This window comes from Medicago sativa, chromosome 4 (genome assembly GCF_051527215.1).
Source record: "Medicago sativa cultivar Bolivia chromosome 4, Bolivia_mono, whole genome shotgun sequence".
Classification (NCBI taxonomy): domain Eukaryota; kingdom Viridiplantae; phylum Streptophyta; class Magnoliopsida; order Fabales; family Fabaceae; genus Medicago; species Medicago sativa.
The window spans coordinates 50,790,369-50,805,302 of record NC_140752.1 but is presented as its reverse complement, the minus strand read 5'-3'; the positions used below and the strand labels follow the sequence as shown (position 1 = coordinate 50,805,302).

At 32.6% G+C, this 14,934-nt stretch overlaps 1 non-coding gene across 1 annotated transcript; it reads right to left on the bottom strand.

The window, feature by feature from the left end:
* Window positions 1-435: 435 nt before the first annotated feature.
* On the bottom strand, window positions 436-542 carry LOC146929642 (small nucleolar RNA R71). Its single transcript, XR_015009157.1, has one exon. It is a non-coding gene; the product is annotated as a small nucleolar RNA R71 (small nucleolar RNA).
* Between the last annotated feature and the right edge of the window lie 14,392 nt (window positions 543-14,934).

The window sequence follows — 14,934 nt, the reverse complement described above, 5'->3', positions numbered from 1 at the left end:
CTTTTCTTTTCTTCTTTTTTCTATTTCTTTCTTTTGCCTTCAACTTTTTGGGAAACATGAAATAATAACGATATGGCTGAGGAACACACTCTCAAAGAGTATGCAATCCCATCTTCGGATGAGTCATACGATGTTATTGTGTACCGAACGGTTGAGGACAATTTTGATATAAAACCTGCACTTATTTACTTAGTGCAGCAAAATCAATTTTTCGGATCACCCACTGAAGATCCGAATTTTCATATTTCAACTCTTTTAAGACTCAGTGGAACCTTGAATGCAAACCATGAGGCCGTAAGGCTGCACCTCTTTCCTTTTTCCTTAGGGGATAGAGCTAGTGCTTCGTTTCATTCATTGGAAGTCGGTTCTATCACTTCATGGCACCAAATGAGACAAGCTTTTCTTGCCCGATTCTTTCCCTATTTTAAAACTGTTCAATTAAGGAATCAAAGCACACAATTCACTCAAAAAGATGGAGAATCTCTTTACGATGCTTGGGAGCGTTTCAAAGAAATGCTTAGACTTTGTCCCCATCATGGTTTAGAAAAGTGGCTTATTATTCACACTTTTTATAATGGTCTTTTGTATACCACAAAAATTTATGTTGATGCAGCTGCAGGTGGAGCTTTGATGAATAAAACATACACAGGAGCATATGCTTTGATCGAGGACATGGCACAAAATCACTTTCAGTGGACCTATGAAAGGGACATCACTAATGTTGCTCCTTCACCCTCTAAAAAAGAGGCAGGTATGTATGAAATTTCTACCCTTGATCATCTATCTGCTAAGGTGGACACACTTTTTCAAAAATTTGATAAATTAAGTGTAAGTGTTGTCACACCTACTCCTGTTTCACCACCATGTGAATTTTGTGGAATAATTGGTCATACCAGTGTTGAATGCAAACTAGGTAGCATTGTTGAAAGTCCCGAGCAATTAAACTATGATAAATATAATCAAGGGATGAGGCCAAACCAAATTTTTTATAACAAAACACCTCAAAATCCCTTTGGACAACAAACAACACCGCCCGGTTATGCAAACAACCAAGGAGTCCCTCAAAAATCCACCTTGAAAATTTTACTAGAAAAATGTGTTATGGATCAATCCAAGCAATTTCAAGAACTTAAAAATCAAATTGGATTTTTGAATGACTCTATTGTCAAGCTTACATCTAAAGTGGACTCCATTTCGACTCACCAAAAATTGCTAGAGACTCAAATCTCTCAAGTAGCCAAACAAGCGGTTGCTTCCTCTCCTACCACCAGAATCTTTCCATGTCAAACTGAAACTAACCCCAAAGGCCAAATATGTGATATTACTCTTAGGGATGGTAAACAATTAGAAGACTCCATTATCAATGCTAAGAATAATGAAGGAGAGATAGGGAGTGATGAGCCTCAAGGTGAGAAAGCCATAAGAGAGAATGATATGTCACTCGTTTCACCAATATGTCTACAATGAACGTTAGTGAGTAGACTCTTCTTGTCTTGAGATTGTTGGATAAGTCTAATGACGTAATCCTAATCAAACCAAACCATAAACCCTAATTTTATATAAATCTACTTTCTAATCTAAATTCACCGTTTTAACATGAATTAACCATTATCAAACTGTGGAAGCGAACGCGGAGGGTTTGATAATTGTTAATTCATCATCTCAAATATCAATTCATAAAGCGAACGCGGAGCTTTGATATTCGAACAAGTGAATTTAGACAAGGATTGCGAAACATGAGAATAGTCTAGCAAACCTTGAGACATATAAAGTTTTGAGCTTCAAGGATTCCAAAGGCAATCACCCACGAGAATAGGTGTGGTTGTTGGAGGAACACACTCACTGCCTTCGAGAGAAGCTTTGATACGCTAAAGAGAAACTTGTCTTTAGAAAGTAGATCAAATATAAAGTTAGGAGTTTAGGGTTTGTTTGTGAAGGATTCGTTGTTATGATGAACCAATAATCTCAAGGCTCTTTTATTTTATTATTGTTATTTTCTTTTAATTAAACAAAAATACAACTTTCTACCTTATAAACTTTCAATCTAATCATTATTAAAAGTTAATTGAATTCATAACTCCCTGTCAGAACGATACTCTTTTTATTACTACATCGGTAAACCGTGCACTTGCAGTTTGTCCTTTCATACACACGGTCATCTGGGTCGTGTGCGATCGATTGACAAAGTTCGTCCATTTCATCGCCCTCCCAACCATTTTCACAGCTGAGGACTTGGTACAAAGATTCTCCATTGAAATCTGCAGGTTACATGGAACCCCAAAAACCAATATTTCAGATAGAGACCCATTATTCTTAAGCAAATTCTGGAAAGAGTTATTTAAGGTTCAGGGAACGTAACTGAAGTACAACACCGCATATCATCCCGAAACGGACGGACAGGCCGAGGTGGTGAACCGCACTCTGGAATCGTATCCCCGATGCTTCGTCAGCAACCACCCCCGTCGTTGGTACAAGTTTCTGCATCTGGCAAAATATTGGCACAATTCATCTTATCATTCCACCATTCAGATGACACCATTTGAAGCTCTTTATGGGCGACTCTCCTTCCATTCCAGATTACATTCCGAGTGGCACTGAGATAACCAGCCTACAAGACTCATTACAATAGAGACAAGAAATTATGAACCTTCCAAAAAGAAACCTTCAGAAAACTAGAAAGCAGATGGAACTACAGGCTAATAAGAAGAGAAGAGATTATACCTTCCATGAGGGCGATCTAGTGCTTCTCCGTTTACAACCTTACCGCCAGAGCACAGTCCACCGTCGTCTCTCTCAAAAACTGTCTCAAAGGTTTTTCGGACCCTTCAAAGTGCTAGAAAGAGTGGGATCCGTAGCCTACCGACTGGATCTTCCCCCCGACTCAAAGATACACCCAGTAGTGCACATCTCCCTCCTACGACCTTTTCACAGTGAGGACTTACCACAACAACTCACACCCCTGCCTGAGTTATCTGACGAGGAGGAGGAGGAGACCTCAGAAAAGGATGAGCCTCATAGGGAGTTAGCACACACCAGCAAAAAAGAAAATGTTGAAGCAATGAAGGGTACAACAGAAACAAGAGAAGAAGAAGTGGAGATCTCATCTGGAAGAAGGGACTTCAGCAGATCTAAGACCACTTTAGATCCACTTACCCCATTTACTTCAAATATTCCTCTGCCCTCAATTCACTCTCAACCCTCCGATTTACCTACCATTAAATTTGGGCCTTCTATTCAAAAAACATCCTCATGTGGACATCTTCCATCCACTCAGCTTCCCACCCTGTCACACGCGGCCACAACTCTCAACATCTCAGACCCACTTTCCAACACACGCGTGCATCACACGCCCAGTAAGGATTCACCCACTAATCCAGCCACTCGTTGCTCGCCACGTGGCGGGTCACACCTTAAGGACAAGGTTTTCATCGACAAGGGGAGCATTGATAGCAAGAAAGAATTGGGGACCAGCAAAATTCCAAGAGAGACTAAGGCACCAGTCTAGATGAAAGATTACTATCGTTGTTAAAAGGGGTGTCAATAGTTATTATAGTCTTTATCTACTAGTAGATTATCATTATAAGGCCCATGGCCCATTCATGTATCTTTAACCTAGCTATAAAAGCTAGATACTGTGTATGAAGAGGATATGAATGATTTTGAATGCAGCTTTTATGACTCTGTTTGGTAAAAATAGCGGATAGCTGATAGCTTATAGCTTATAGCTTATAGCTGATGACTGATAGCTTATAGTTGATAGCTGATGACTGGTGACTTATAGCTGATAAGCTAGTTGAAGTATTTGGTAAAATTAGCGGTTCAACTAACTTATAAATGTAAAATGACGTAAAAGGACATTCTTATTTTATAGTAAAATTTATATTCATTAATATTTAAGTGTTTATAATTTATTAATTTAATATATTTTTTATGCATTATTATTAGAAAAATATAAAGAGTATCTACCCAGGAAAAAATATAAAGAGTAAAAGATTTGGACAAAAAAAAATCTTTCTTTCAAAAAAATAAAATAAGCATGTCAATAAAGTATTAAGAAGAGTTTAGTGAATTAAAGCCTAGAAAAAGTATTAAAAATGTGATTATTTTAAATAGGGTTTTAAATGATTTAGATGTAAAAAAAATGTAGACGTGAAATGATATATGAAAAATAGTTTAATCCTAACACCCTTCATAAATACAATTTAAGCCTAACAAAAAGAATTTAAACGTAACCAATATTTTTTTTTAAATGTGCCCTTTTTAAGAAAAAAATTATAACTTAATTCATAAAAAAATATTTGTTTAAACGGAAGGCAATGGTCATTTTATTTATGAAAAAAATATTTATATTGCACTGGAGCTATATTGCAGTTGCACCGAGAATACAACAGAATGCAATAGATCAAACAACGTAATTATAAGGTAAGGCTATGGATGTTTATAAGGTAACTATATCTATTAGTTATATTATAATAAATTATAAAGGGTAAAAAGGGATTTTAGAAAAAATAGTAAGGGCAAAAGTGGAAGAAAAAACGATAAGCTATAAGATATAAGCTCAAACGCTACTTGAAATAGCTTATGAAAAATAGCTTATAAACTCGTGAAATAAGTTATAAGCTCATGGTGAAAAAGCGTTACCAAACATAACTTTTTTTTGTCAAACGAGCTTATAAGCTATCAGCTATAAGCTATAAGCTCTTTTTTGGGTGTTACCAAACAGACCCGTACTCTCCACAAAATGATGTGAAGTATTTCTCTTCTCTCACTAAGAAAAGGACAACATCAAAGTAAATGATTAATTTTCACATCACTTAAAACATAGGTGGTTTACATACAGCTGGTTTACACACACTAAGAAAAGGACAACATCAAAGTAAATGATTAATTTCCACATCACTTAAAACATACTCCAATGTTGGCTGCCTCTTTAACAAATAAATAATAATTATTAGTAGCCCCTATTTTATATATTTAGTGGAAGAATATATTTAGTGGAAGTATATATTTAGTGGAGAAATATATTTAGTGGAAGAATATATTTAGTGGAAGAATATATTTAGTGGAGAAATATAATTATTTAGAATAATGAGGCTTTGGGGCATAATTGGAATTAAGAGAAAATAAATACGTTAAGGTTTATATAAAGAGGAAAGTCAGAGTTAGAAAATAAGGATTACATGCAAACTATTTTTGGGAGAAAGAGGAGAAACCTAGAGAAAGAGGAGAAACCTAGAGAAGAGAAGAACCAGAGAAGAGAAGTCTGTAGAATCCTTGCAATCAATCAATCTAAGGTAAGGGTGGGACTAACCTTCTTTAATCATAAGTATATGGTTCTGAAATAGGGTTTAACATGTTTGTTGTTGTTTTATTTTGATGATTAGAGAAGTTAGGGTTTGAAAAGAAGATAGGGTTTTGAATTGCAATTTAATTGATGAATTATGCTAAATTGATGATTTGTTATGTTGTTGTTGATTTGTGGTTGGATTCATGATTATGAGTTGTGTTTGTTGATGATTGTTGTTGTTAATGTCATATTATGAATTGAGTATGAATTATGTTGAGTTGTTGTTGTTGATTGTGATGATTTTGAATGAATGTGAAGTTTGAATAATATAAGTTGATTTTTCTGATTATTTTCATCTCTGCCCCAAATTTTGATATGAAAACTGGTATTGATCGGTGCGGTATTGATCTTAGTTGTAAACACGAAAGTTGTAGGTATGGATGTTAGCTTTCTAATGCCGTTCGTTTGACTTCAAAAGGATTTATAGAAATTGAGTTATGGTCAAATTACTGCACGTAGGTCACAGTGAATTTTTATGGACTTTCAGCACAACTTTTCCGAATTTAAAATGAAAACTGGTATTGATGGGTACAGAATTTGTCTTAGGTATAAACATGAAAGTTTTAGATAATTTTGTTAGCTTTCCAGTGGCTTTGGTTTGACGTGAAAATGATGTTTGGTCTTTGAGTTATGATGAAAATACTCCAAGGAGGTCTTAGCGAAATTGCACAGTGACAACATTCTCTGTTTCATGTTTTTGCGTTTTGTTCATATGTTTCTGTTTTGAATTGATCTTTGTTGTAAACATGAAAGTTGTTGATAATTGTGATATTTTTCCAGTAGCCTTGGTTTGACATGAAAATATGTTGTTAATAATTTATTATGTTTTTACAAAGATGCATGGTGAATTGTTGATATTTGATACGATGTTATATGATGTTGTTTATGATTGATGAACATGAGATTATGATGCGAAGTCGCTGTCGTTGCCGTCACCACTGTTGTTGTCAATGTCGTTAAAGTTGTAAGTTGTTTCTCGATGTCGTTAAAGTTGTAAGTTGTTTGTCGATGTCGTCGAAGTCGTTGGTCGTCAAGTATTGTTGTTGAGTCCATGCATCATCATTGTCAGAGAAGAGGGCTCATGCCCTGGAATGCTAGTCATTCATCCCTAAAGACGAGGGCTTATGCCATAGAGCTTATGCTCAATCAGAGACGAGGGCTCATGGCCTAGGAGCTTTTGCTCAATAGCGACGAGGGCTCATTGTAACGCCCGTTTTGATTATTTAATTATTTTAAATGGGTTTTAGAATATATTTATATGATTAGTGTGATTTATAAGATTTATGTGATTTATATGATTTTAGAGAAATTTATGAGACATTGTGACTTATTTTATTGTTTAATAAAATAAGATTCGAAAATAAAATAAATATTAAGTTGTGGGGTTATTTTGTGTAGAAATATATTTGTTATTTGATGTAGAGATATATTTGTTATTTTGTGTAGAAATATATTTGTTATTTGATGTAGAGATATATTTGTTATTTTGTGTAGAAATATATATGTTATTTGGTGTAGAAATATATTTGTTATTTTGTGTAGAAATATATATTTTATTTAGTGTAGAAATATATTTGTTATTTTGTGTGGAAATATATATGTTATCTGGTGTAGAAATATATTTGTTATTCAGTGAAGAGGTATATTTGTTATTTGGTGTATTAATATTATTAAGTGGGAGAGATATATATTTAATTTAGAAATAAATAAGATTATGAGGAAAAGAGTAATTTTGAGGTGTAAGAGAAATTAGATAAGGGGTTATAAATAAGAGAAGTTAGGTTTAGAAAGACATAGAACGTACGATCAGTTTTTGGAGAAAACAAGGTTTAGAGAGAAGAGAAGAGAAGAGAAGAGAAGACAAAGAGAAGAGAGAAGGGCTGCCAATCGATAATTCTAAGGTAAGGGTGAGACTAACTTTCAGTAATATTAAGTCTATAATTCTGATAAATAGATTTAACATGTTGTAGGTTGAGTTTATGAGAATTTGAGAATTAGGGTTTTGAGAAAGATTTGGTGATTAGATGATGAAAACTTGTTGAATTTATGTAGAAATTGTGTACAGGCCTTAGATAATCTATAGGATGATTATTGGAAGTAGTTTTGAGGTTAGAACCATGAGATTAGGTGAAACTTGGAGAAAATCTGCATTCTACCCGAATTTTGATATTAAAACTGGTATTGATCGGTGTGGAATTGGTCTTAGGTGTACACACGAAAGTTGTAAGTATGGATGTTAGCTTTCTAATGCCGTTGGTCTCACATCAAAAAGATTTATAGAACTTTAATTATGGTCAAATTACTGAACGTAGGTCACAGCGAATTTTTATGGACTTTCAGCACAACTTTTCCGAATTTAAAATGAAAACTGGTATTGATCAGTACAGAATTTGTCTTAGGTGTAAACATGAAAGTTTTAGATAATTTTGTTGGCTTTTTAGTGGCTTTGGTTTGACGTGAAAATGATGTTTGGTGTTTGAGTTATGATGAAAATACTACAGGGAGATCTCAGCGAAATTGCACAGTGACAACATTCTCTGTTTCATGTTTTTGCGTTTTGTTCATATGTTTCTGTTTTGAATTGATCTTTGTTGTAAACATGAAAGTTGTTGATATTTGTAATACCTTTCCAGTAGCTTTGGTTTGACATGAAAATATGTTGTGGATAATTTATTATGTTTTTACAAAGATACATAGTGAATTATTGTGGATGTTTAAATACGATTTTATATGATGTTGTTTATGATTGATGTATATGATGTTTTAAGATGTTGTTTATTATCATTTGATATTGTTATATTATGATATGACATGAATTATTTATGTGATCCATATATTGTCAAGATGCTAAGATGTTAAGATGTTAAGACGTTAAGATGATAAGAGTTGTTAAGTCGTCGATTCGTTATGAAGTCATCAAGTTGTTAAGATGTTATGTTGTCAAGATGTTAAGATGTCATAGATGTTCATGAAGTTTCTAAGACGTAAGAGGTTGAGTCCATGCATACTCATTTAAAGATGAGGGCTCACGACGATGGAGCATTTGCTCAACCACGACGATGGAGCCTTTGCTCAACCACGACGATGGAGCCTTTGCTCAACCACGACGATGAGGGCTTATGCCCTAGGAGTATATTTATGCTCAACCACGTCGATGAGGGCTTATGCCCTAGAATGGTACCACATGCATTTGCATTTGTCAAGATGATTTGAGAAGTTGAAGTTGCATAGTCGAGTCAAAGTTGTTAAGATGTTAATGTGTCAAGTTGTCGAGTTGTTAAGATGTTAAGATGTCAAGTTGTCGAGTTGTTAAGATGTTAAGATGTCAAGATGTCAAGTTGATGAACTATTAATGAAGTGCTTTATGAATGATTATGATGGTTAAGATGATGAATGATTATGATCTTTATGATGATTGATTATGAAGTTGCTTATGATGATTGATTATGAACTTGTTTATGCTAAGATGCCATGTGATTTATGACTAGATGCTACATGTTTACTAATGATGATACATGATGATGTTTGTGATATTTTTGATGATATATATGATGTTATGATTAAGGTGATATATGATGTTATGATTAAGATGATATATGATGTTTATGATTATTTATTATGATAATATAAGATGAAGTTTATGACTAATGTAGGAAGATTAATGATACTAGTTAATGAAGTTTAAGTTGTTAAATGTGATTGATGAATTATATGCTTAATATTGTTGTTGGTGAAATCTCACCCCTTTGCTTGAAAATGTTGCTCTTCGTATGGGTAACTTGCAGGTAACCAAGATTAGTTGCGGTCGTGAGTGGACGCGTCACTAATGTGTCTTAGATGCTCTGATACCTAACGGGATGGGATTATGTCTTTACTTTCTGTTCCTTACGTATTACTTTATGAATCTTTCAAGAAATGATGTTGAACTAAATTTTATGAGATTTTATATTGAGGCTCTTGTGCCAAAGATTATTTAAGTTGTTGAAATTATTCCGCTGCGAAGTTTAAAATAATATGATATTGGATTTTGAAGGATAAATATTTATTTATTCAGTTTATGTTTTTAGAAAAAGAATGTGACATTCCGTTTAAGTTGAATTACTCTGATTTTTATTATGAAATTTTTATGTAGGAAAAACGGGGTGTTACAATTGGTATCAGAGCAGGTCGGTCCGTCCGGCCAAGTAGATGAGTCGTTGTGTCGTGTGACGGTAGAATACTGTCGTTGTGTTTTCTATTTAATGGTTATGTTTTATTGTGTGATCATGTTTGACTGACTAACCTTAATGTGGTTTTTGTGTAATGTTTGAAGTTACTATTTTGTTTAAGATATTTAAGTAATAATTAAATTCATTTTCCTCTTGTGCTTTGAATTTCGAGGACGAAATTCTTTTAAGGGGGGTAGAGTTGTAACGCCCGTTTTGATTATTTAATTATTTTAAATGAGTTTTAGAATATATTTATATGATTAGTGTGATTTATAAGATTTATGTGATTTATATGATTTTAGAGAAATTTATGAGACATTGTGACTTATTTTATTGATTAATAAAATAAGATTCGAAAATAAAATAAATATTAAGTTGTGGGGTTATTTTGTGTAGAAATATATTTGTTATTTGATGTAGAGATATATTTGTTATTTTGTGTAGAAATATATATGTTATTTGGTGTAAAAATATATTTGTTATTTTGTGTAGAAATATATATTTTATTTAGTGTAGAAATATATTTGTTATTTTGTGTGGAAATATATATGTTATCTGGTGTAGAAATATATTTGTTATTCAGTGAAGATGTATATTTGTTATTTGGTGTATTAATATTATTAAGTGGGAGAGATATATATTTAATTTAGAAATAAATAAGATTATGAGGAAAAGAGTAATTTTGAGGTGTAAGAGAAATTAGATGATGTGTTATAAATAAGAGAAGTTAGGTTTAGAAAAACATAGAACGTACGATCAGTTTTTGGAGAAAACAAGGTTTAGAGAGAAGAGAAGAGAAGAGAAGAGAAGAGAAGACAAAGAGAAGAGAGAAGGGATGCCAATCGATAATTCTAAGGTAAGAGTGAGACTAACTTTCAGTAATATTAAGTCTATAATTATGATAAATAGATTTAACATGTTGTAGGTTGAGTTTATGAGAATTTGAGAATTAGGGTTTTGAGAAAGATTTGGTGATTAGATGATGAAAACTTGTTGAATTTATGTAGAAATTGTGTACAGACCTTAGATAATCCATAGGATGATTATTGGAAGTAGTTTTGAGGTTAGAACCATGAGATTAGGTGAAACTTGGAGAAAATCTGCATTCTGCCCGAATTTTGAAATTAAAACCGGTATTGATTGGTGCGGAATTGGTCTTAGGTGTAAACATGAAATTTGTAGGTATGGATGTTAGCTTTCTAATGTCATTGGTCTCACGTCAAAACGATTTATAGAACTTGAGTTATGGTCAAATTACTGCATGTAGGTCAAAGTGAATTTTTATGGACTTTTAGCACAACTTTTCCGAATTTAAAATGAAAACTGGTATTGATCGGTATAGAATTGGTCTTAGGTGTAAACATGAAAGTTTTAGATAATTTTGTTAGCTTTCTAGTGGCATTCGTTTGACGTGAAAATGATGTTTGGTCTTTGAGTTATGATGAAAATACTACAGGGAGGTCTCAGCGAAATTTCACAGTGACAACATTCTCTGTTTCATGTTTTTGCGTTTTGTTCATATGTTTCTGTTTTGAATTGATCTTTGTTGTAAACATGAAAGTTGTTGATATTTGTGATACCTTTCTAGTAGCTTTGGTTTGACATGAAAATATGTTGTGGATAATTTATTATGTTTTTACAAAGATACATATTGAATTATTGTTGATGTTTAAATACGATGTTATATGATGTTGTGTATGATTGATGAATATGATGTTTTAAGATGTTGTTTATTATCATTTGATATTGTTATATTATGATATGACATGAATTATTTATGTGATCCATATGTTGTCAAGATGCTAAGATGTTAAGATGTTAAGACGTTAAGATGATAAGAGTTGTTAAGTCGTCGATTCGTTATGAAGTCATCAAGTTGTTAAGATGTTATGTTGTCAAGATGTTAAGATGTCATAGATGTTCATGAAGTTTCTAAGACGTAAGATGTTGAGTCCATGCATACTCATTTAAAGATGAGGGCTCACGACGATGGAGCTTTTGCTCAACCACAACGATGGAGCCTTTGCTCAACCACGACGATGAGGGCTTATGCCCTAGAAGTATGTTTGTGCTCAACCACGTCGATGAGGGCTTATGCCCTAGAATGGTACCACATGCATTTGCATTTGTCAAGATGATTTGAGAAATTGAAGTTGCATAGTCGAGTCGAAGTTGTTAAGATGTTAAGATGTCAAGTTGTCGAGTTGTTAAGATGTTAAGATGTCAAGTTGTCGAGTTGTTAAGATGATTAGATGTTAAGATGTCAAGTTGATTAGCTATTAATGAAGTGCTTTAGGAATGATTATGATGCTTAAGATGATGAATGATTATGATATTTATGATGATTGATTATGAAGTTGTTTCAGATAAGATACTATGTGATTTATGATATGATGCTATGTGATTTATGATAAGATGTTCATGTTTACTAATGATGATACATGATGATGTTTATGATATTTATGATGATATATATGATGTTATGATTAAGGTGACATATGATGTTATGATTAAGATGATATATGATGTTTATGATTATTTATTATGATAATATAAGATGAAGTTTATGACTAATGTAGGAAGATTAATGATACTAGTTAATGAAGTTTAAGTTGTTAAATGTGATTGATGAATTATATACTTAATATTGTTGTTGGTGAAATATCACCCCTTTGCTTGAAAATGTTGCTCTTCGTATGGGTAACTTGCAGGTAACCAAGATTAGTTGCGGTCGTGAGTGGACTCCTCACAAGTGTGTCTTAGGTGCTCTGATACGTAACGGAATGGGATTATGTCTTTACTTTCTGTTCCTTACGTATTACTTTATGAATTTTTCAAGAAATGATGTTGAACTAAGTTTTATGAGATTTTATATTGAGGCCCTTGTGCCAAAGATTATTTAAGTTGTTGAAATTATTCCGCTGCGAAGTTTAAAATAATATGATATTGGATTTTGAAGGATAAATATTTATTTATTCAGTTTATGTTTTTAGAAAAAGAATGTGACATTCCGTTTAAGTTGAATTACTCTGATTTTTATTATGAAATTTTTATGTTGGAAAAACGGGGTGTTACAATTGGTATCAGAGCAGGTCGGTCCGTCCGGCCAAGTAGATGAGTCGTTGTGTCGTGTGACGGTAGAATACTGTCGTTGTGTTTTCTATTTAATGGTTATGTTTTATTATGTGATCATGTTTGACTGACTAACCTTAATGTGGTTTTTGTGTAATGTTTGAAGTTACTATTTTGTTTAAGATATTTAAGTAATAATTAAATTCATTTTCCTCTTGTGCTTTGAATTTCGAGGACGAAATTCTTTTAAGGGGGGTAGAGTTGTAACGCCCGTTTTGATTATTTAATTATTTTAAATGAGTTTTAGAATATATTTATATGATTAGTGTGATTTATAAGATTTATGTGATTTATATGATTTTAGAGAAATTTATGAGACATTGTGACTTATTTTATTGTTTAATAAAATAAGATTCGAAAATAAAATAAATATTAAGTTGTGGGGTTATTTTGTGTAGAAATATATTTGTTATTTGATGTAGAGATATATTTGTTATTTTGTGTAGAAATATATATGTTATTTGGTGTAAAAATATATTTGTTATTTTGTGTAGAAATATATATTTTATTTAGTGTAGAAATATATTTGTTATTTTGTGTGGAAATATATATGTTATCTGGTGTAGAAATATATTTGTTATTCAGTGAAGATGTATATTTGTTATTTGGTGTATTAATATTATTAAGTGGGAGAGATATATATTTAATTTAGAAATAAATAAGATTATGAGGAAAAGAGTAATTTTGAGGTGTAAGAGAAATTAGATGATGGGTTATAAATAAGAGAAGTTAGGTTTAGAAAAACATAGAACGTACGATCAGTTTTTGGAGAAAACAAGGTTTAGAGAGAAGAGAAGAGAAGAGAAGAGAAGAGAAGACAAAGAGAAGAGAGAAGGGATGCCAATCGATAATTCTAAGGTAAGGGTGAGACTAACTTTCAGTAATATTAAGTCTATAATTATGATAAATAGATTTAACATGTTGTAGGTTGAGTTTATGAGAATTTGAGAATTAGGGTTTTGAGAAAGATTTGGTGATTAGATGATGAAAACTTGTTGAATTTATGTAGAAATTGTGTACAGACCTTAGATAATCCATAGGATGATTATTGGAAGTAGTTTTGAGGTTAGAACCATGAGATTAGGTGAAACTTGGAGAAAATCTGCATTCTGCCCGAATTTTGAAATTAAAACTGGTATTGATTGGTGCGGAATTGGTCTTAGGTGTAAACATGAAATTTGTAGGTATGGATGTTAGCTTTCTGATGTCATTGGTCTCACGTCAAAACGATTTATAGAACTTGAGTTATGGTCAAATTACTGCATGTAGGTCAAAGTGAATTTTTATGGACTTTTAGCACAACTTTTCCGAATTTAAAATGAAAACTGGTATTGATCGGTATAGAATTGGTCTTAGGTGTAAACATGAAAGTTTTAGATAATTTTGTTAGCTTTCTAGTGGCATTCGTTTGACGTGAAAATGATGTTTGGTCTTTGAGTTATGATGAAAATACTACAGGGAGGTCTCAGCGAAATTTCACAGTGACAACATTCTCTGTTTCATGTTTTTGCGTTTTGTTCATATGTTTCTGTTTTGAATTGATCTTTGTTGTAAACATGAAAGTTGTTGATATTTGTGATACCTTTCTAGTAGCTTTGGTTTGACATGAAAATATGTTGTGGATAATTTATTATGTTTTTACAAAGATACATATTGAATTATTGTTGATGTTTAAATACGATGTTATATGATGTTGTGTATGATTGATGAATATGATGTTTTAAGATGTTGTTTATTATCATTTGATATTGTTATATTATGATATGACATGAATTATTTATGTGATCCATATGTTGTCAAGATGCTAAGATGTTAAGATGTTAAGACGTTAAGATGATAAGAGTTGTTAAGTCGTCGATTCGTTATGAAGTCATCAAGTTGTTAAGATGTTATGTTGTCAAGATGTTAAGATGTCATAGATGTTCATGAAGTTTCTAAGACGTAAGATGTTGAGTCCATGCATACTCATTTAAAGATGAGGGCTCACGACGATGGAGCTTTTGCTCAACCACAACGATGGAGCCTTTGCTCAACCACGACGATGAGGGCTTATGCCCTAGAAGTATGTTTGTGCTCAACCACGTCGATGAGGGCTTATGCCCTAGAATGGTACCACATGCATTTGCATTTGTCAAGATGATTTGAGAAATTGAAGTTGCATAGTCGAGTCGAAGTTGTTAAGATGTTAAGATGTCAAGTTGTCGAGTTGTTAAGATGTTAAGATGTCAAGTTGTCGAGTTGTTAAGA